This window comes from Phyllobates terribilis, unplaced genomic scaffold (genome assembly GCF_046119375.1).
Source record: "Phyllobates terribilis strain yellow unplaced genomic scaffold, ASM4611937v1 Scaffold_391__1_contigs__length_1789467, whole genome shotgun sequence".
In the NCBI taxonomy this organism is placed as follows: domain Eukaryota; kingdom Metazoa; phylum Chordata; class Amphibia; order Anura; family Dendrobatidae; genus Phyllobates; species Phyllobates terribilis.
The window spans coordinates 309,738-315,764 of NW_027363151.1; the positions used below are offsets into that span (position 1 = coordinate 309,738).

General features: G+C 40.2%; 1 protein-coding gene across 1 annotated transcript in view; it reads right to left on the reverse strand.

The window, feature by feature from the left end:
* Positions 1–6,027, reverse strand: part of LOC141224331 (uncharacterized) — a 149,539-nt gene that overhangs the window by 117,806 nt on the left and 25,706 nt on the right. The window lies entirely within an intron of this gene.

The window sequence follows — 6,027 nt, forward strand, 5'->3', positions numbered from 1 at the left end:
TTACAGATGATGTAGTATGTTTTGGATCATGAGCTGTACCACGCCTTCACCATACTTCTCTCTTTCCATCATTCTGGTAGAGGTTGATCTTGGTTTCATCTGTCAATAGAATGTTCTTCCAGAACTGTGCTTGCTTTTTTAGATGTTTTTTTTTAGCAAAGTCCAGTCTAGCCTTTTTATTCTTGATGCTTATGAGTGGCTTGCACCGTGCAGTGAACCCTCTGTATTTACTTCCATGCAGTCTTCTCTTTATGGTAGATTTGGATATTGATAAGCCTACCTCCTGGAGAGTGTTATTCACTTGGTTGGCTGTTGTGAAGGGGTTTCTCTTCACCATGGAGATTATTCTGCGATCATCCACCACTGTTGTCTTCCGTGGGCGCCCAGGTCTTTTTGCATTGATGAGTTCACCAGTGCTTTCTTTCTTTCTCAGGATGTACTAAACTGTCGATTTTGCCACTCCTTATATAGTAGCAATTTCTCGGATGGGTTTTCTCTGTTTTTGCAGCTTAAGGAAGGCTTGTTTCACCTGCATGGAGAACTCCTTTGACCGCATGTTTACTTCACAGCAAAACCTTGCAAATGCAAGCACCACACCTCAAATCAACTCCAGGCCTTTTATCTACTTAATTGAGAATGACATAACGAAGGGATTGCCCACACCTGTCCATGAAATAGCCTTGGAGTCAATTGTCCAATTACTTTTGGTGCCTTTAAAAACAGGGTGGCATATGTTAAGGAGCTGAAACTCCTAAACCCTTCATCCAATTTTAATGTGGATACCCTCAAATGAAAGCTGAAAGTCTGAACTTCAACTGCATCTGAATTGTTTTGTTTAAAATTCATTGTGGTAATGTCTAGAACCAAAATTAGAAGAATGTTGTCTCTGTCCAAATATATATGGACCTAACTGTATAGACCTCTATATGTCCTGGGCCCCATATCCCTTGACTGAATCCAAATTGATAGATTGATAGAGCGCACATATCCCTTCAGACTTCCGGAAGTGCCGGCACACGTGACCGCTATGCGTTTCAGCATGCTGGTCACAGCGTGCTTCTCAGGAAGTCCCATTTGCCATAAGGGATGGACCGATGCGTGTTTGCACCACCCACTCCAGGCATGTGACAACAAGCAATAACGCGGACACTCTGACGTGGCAATTTTCTATTGGATGGTACAATATTTATATATCACGGCCCCTATTCCTATAGACAAGCCCCGGAAGAAGCGTTGGCGAAACAGTGTCGGGTGGGGAGGACACTGCATGTGGTGACAGTGGATTGACTAGGTAACTTTACCCTGTGTATATATGATTGATCCAGTCTGCAGTTTCCCTGTATTCATAGGCCTGTTTTACATCATGACATGGCTATCCATTACCTGTATGACCATCATAGTCACTGAAGCACTGGCACCTTAAACGTTGGCATTTTAGGCTGTATTTTGTGAATTTTTTCATTAGGACAGTCTCTTCAGTATTGATTTAAATAAATTTTTGTAAATCTATGTTACCATCATGTGTATGATTTATGTCACTTAGTAACAAGTACATTGTATATATACGTATATGGCATTATATTGATTAATTTATTGTTTACTAGTGACATTCAGTTTTTTGGCCTTTTTTGGGGGTTAATTTTCCCTCCCAGCTCATGTATGTGTTGCTCCTTTATAGAGGTTGTTGCCCTGTCTTGTTAATTGGTTTTATCAATTTGATTAAATAAAATATACACCTTTTATATGCAGCTGGTATCTCTTCATTGTCCAGACGTTTAGTATATATTGATCTGGATATTTTGGTTGTTTATTCATGTTGAAGTGTCCAGGAATGGATTAACATAGGACATTTAATGTAATTAATTGTAAGTTACGTTGCCCATTTACTTGGTAACTTGATTTATTGATACTTGGATTGATAATATTGTCACTTCTTTTCGTGTACCCGTATTTGTGGAGTCACATGGTTGTCTCTGTCCTTTGTGTAGTTTTCACCCATGACATACTATTCTATTGGTTGTGCTCTATTTAGGAGGGTCCGTGGGACCTTCTTTTTAGATTTTTGATACACAATCAAACTGATTTTTTATCTGGACTCATTATGATGGTGACCTGACTCTTTTTGGGGCTCTGTCACTCCACTCTTTTTGTAGGTTGTACATTATTGAGAGCGCCCACATATGAACTATGGTTTATCTATTCCGCCATGTTCTTCGGTTTATATGCTTCTGACTATACACAATGCAACCTAGCAGAGATCTGCAGCATGTACTTGCAATGCTAACACCCTGCCTCCCTTTTCCTCTCCCTCGTATTAAATCTCAGCCTACGCTCTCTCAACCTAACAGAGAACTATTCTTGGGTGTGTGTAAAAATCTAAAAATAGGGGCGCTGGTAAGTTAACACAGTGGGTCTGCAGCAAACGGTATGTGTCACCATAAACCACTGAGGGGATAAAACAAAATGTAAAAAGCCATTGCGCTGATATCCTCTTCCGTGTAAGTGAGGATTGTTGGAAGGATAATAATGAATGGATTTTCAAATGTTCAGTGAATTTTATTATTTTATTCGTTCATTACAATACTGTTAGAGATTTCATAGATACATAAATTAGTATAAAACCAAGGAGTCGAGCTATATTAAAAAAGAGACCACTTGGTCAGTCTTCCAGGGATCCAGAGCTGATTAGGACCTGTAATAGGATATATAAAGACTGTGATTACTAGCCTGTATAGGGTAGATGTTTTATGGTAGGACTACTGTACATGTATTTACCTTAAAATGTGAGAAGGTCTCTGTAGATGATGAAGAGGAGGATGAGGAGGGGTGTGGGTCCTCTTGTGAGGTAGGATGTCAGAATTGATGCTGAAATTAGAAATCTCATTAAAGAAGAAGCTCTGTCTTGTTTCGGTTAATTGGATTATTTTGAATTATAAGAGGACTTACATAAAGAGCACAAATCTTGATGTTTAATTATTATCCAGCTGCTATTCCCCGGAAGGGGGCTATCTGCCAGTTACAGATACCCATCGCTTAGGTCGCCAAGTCATCTCTATAGGTGAGCCACACTGTATACGAACTTTCCTAAACAACTTTACTACCCTAGGGCACCATCTTATTGTAGCTGACACCGGGATTCTTGCTCCTTCAGGATAAAAGCAAAACCTTAATAGGGCCTTCAAGGATCACCCATAAGTAACACCCTAGCATAACCAGGTAAACCTTCGAACTACCAGATACAACATACAATAAGCTTTAAACACCATAAAACTGTATATTTTCGGTTTAGGCCACAGGCTCAACCAGCTACATCAATCGGAATCAACCTCCTACAGCCCCACAGGAATATACACCCTTCCACCTGGGGGACACCCCTGGATAATAATTAAACATCAAGATTTGTGCTCTTTATGTAAGTCCTCTAATAATTCAAAATAATCGAATTAACCGAAACAAGACAGAGCTTCTTCTCTTTAATGAGATTTCTAATTTCAGCATCAATTCTGACATCCTACCTCACAAGAGGACCCACACCCCTCCTCATCCTCCTCTTCATCATCTACAGAGACCTTCTCACATTTTAAGGTAAATACATGTACAGTAGTCCTACCATAAAACATCTAACCTATACAGGCTAGTAATCACAGTCTTTATATATCCTATTACAGGTCCTAATCAGCTCTGGATCCCTGGCTGCAGTTAAAAAAGACTGACCAAGTGGTCTCTTTTTTAATATAGCTCGACTCCTTGGTTTTATACTAATTTATATATCTATGAAATCTCTAACAGTATTTTAATGAATTAATAAAATAATAAAATTCACTGAACATTTGAAAACCCATTCATTATTATCCTTCCAACAATCCTCACTTATCCTCCTCAGTGTATCAGCGCAATGGCTTTTTAAATTTAGAGAACTAATCTTCACTCTAAATAGCTCTTAAAAGAGCTTTTTGGACTCAAACACTCCCTATACGCTGCTTTCACTCTCCCTGCTCTCACACTACGTAGATTCCTCATTTACTATGTGCAAAATGGCGACGGCAGGGCTTAAATATCCCCCTACGATGCTGTAAGGCCAGCCAATCACAATAATGCCACAACAAAGATGGCAGCGGTATTACTGTGATTGGCAAGCAAGCCCAGCATGTTCATTGGCTGCAAATAAAGCGCCAAACATTCTGGGCGGGTCACTCGAATATACCCAGGTGAATAGGTAATTACTTGCAGAATAGCCTGACTTGTGTACTATTCGTGCGAGTAACGAATAGTGCCGAATGTATTCGCTCATCACTAGTAAAAAGACATAAATCCAAGTGACACATTCATTCCTGCTCCGAGTGTCAAAGGTTGTCATAACTCTGTCTCTCTGAGATTTGAAGTTACCTTTTAATACAAGTAATTTCATGTCCATGATGCTGTGATCAGGGATACAAAAATGTTTGGCCACAGATAGATCTATTCTTTTTTCTTTTATTGTGTGACAATGAGAATTCATCCTTGTTCTAAGTTTTTGCCTGGTCTCCCCTACATACAGACCCCTAGTTAGACATTTGGTACATATAATTAAGTACACTACATTAGTTGTGATGCAGCTGAAAGTACCTGGGATCTTGTGGTCCTGATGTGAGTTGGGAATCTTTATCTTGTCCGTGGTCATTACAAATGGACAGGTTTTACATTTACAGTTGGTAAGGATGAATTTTGTAAGTTTCACCACAAAGGTGAAAATATCCTCCCGGTCAGTTTGCTTTCCCTCCCAGTACCTTTTCATTCTAACAATGCTAGGTTTCTGGGAGATTATACTTGTTCCTTTTATTTTTGGTTCTCCTTAGCTTGCCTTCTTTGCCCTACACTCCCTGACAGAAGTTATGTCGCTTATCCATGTTATGTAATAAAAGCTTATAACCTGACGTTAAATTCATCCATTGGTTTTATAAATTACTCTTTTGAAAGCTGAAACCCTGCCAAATTTGGTTTAGGTTAAGAAAATAAATTGGCATTAATGCTGAAATATTGATCATTTAATGAACACAGAATGGTCAGATTTTGGTAAGACAAAAGTTTTGTCGCCTGGTCATATAATGCACCCAATCCTAATTTACATCCTCACCAGTGCTCAGTAAATGATCGGTTAATTAGTGGGTGTGTATAAAAAGAAACTCAGCACCCCAGACCTTCACTTGAACTGCAACTTGAGCTCTGACAACATGCCAAAAATCCACCCTGCGACCAAAGCCTTGATTATCAAGAGGCTGGAGACCAGATCCACTGCAGAGGCGGCTGGCACCTTTAATATATCTCAGCGTCAAGTACAAAGAATTAAAAAAAGATTTGAAGAGACTGAAGATGTGTTTGACAAGCCCAGGTCAGGCAGACCCCGTAAGACAACTGCTCAGGATGAACGTTAATTGGTTAGAAATCCAAAGCAAGCCCCTCTTCCACTGCAGCAGAGCTCCAACAGGCCTGGTCACCTCAAGTCCCTGTGTCAACTAGAACAGTTTGTAGGATTCTGTCTCGAAATAGCCTCCATGGTCGAATCAGTGCCCAGAAGCCAGCACTAAACAAAAGACAAATAAAAAACCATGAGGCATTTGCAAAGTCCCACAGCCTGCTAAACAAATGGACGCTGGAAAAGTGGCAGAAGGTGGATTTCTCTGATGAATGTTCAGTGGAATTACACCACAGCCGCCGCAAATACTGCAGGAGCCGTACTTGAGCCCGTATGGATCCAAAATACACCCAGAAAGATCATGGTCTGGGGTTACATTCAGTATGGGGGGGTGCAAAACATGTGCAAGGTGGAAGGCAATATCAATAGCCTAAAATATCAAGAAGTATTAGCTACCTCTTACATTCCAAATCATAAAAGGGGTCAAATTCTGCAGCAGGATGATGCTCCATCTCATACATCCATCTCTACAACAAAGTTCCTCCAGGCAAAAAAGATCAAGGTGCTCAAGGACTGGCCAGCCCAGTCACCAGACATGAACATCATTTAGCATGTTTGGGGTAGGATAAAAGAGG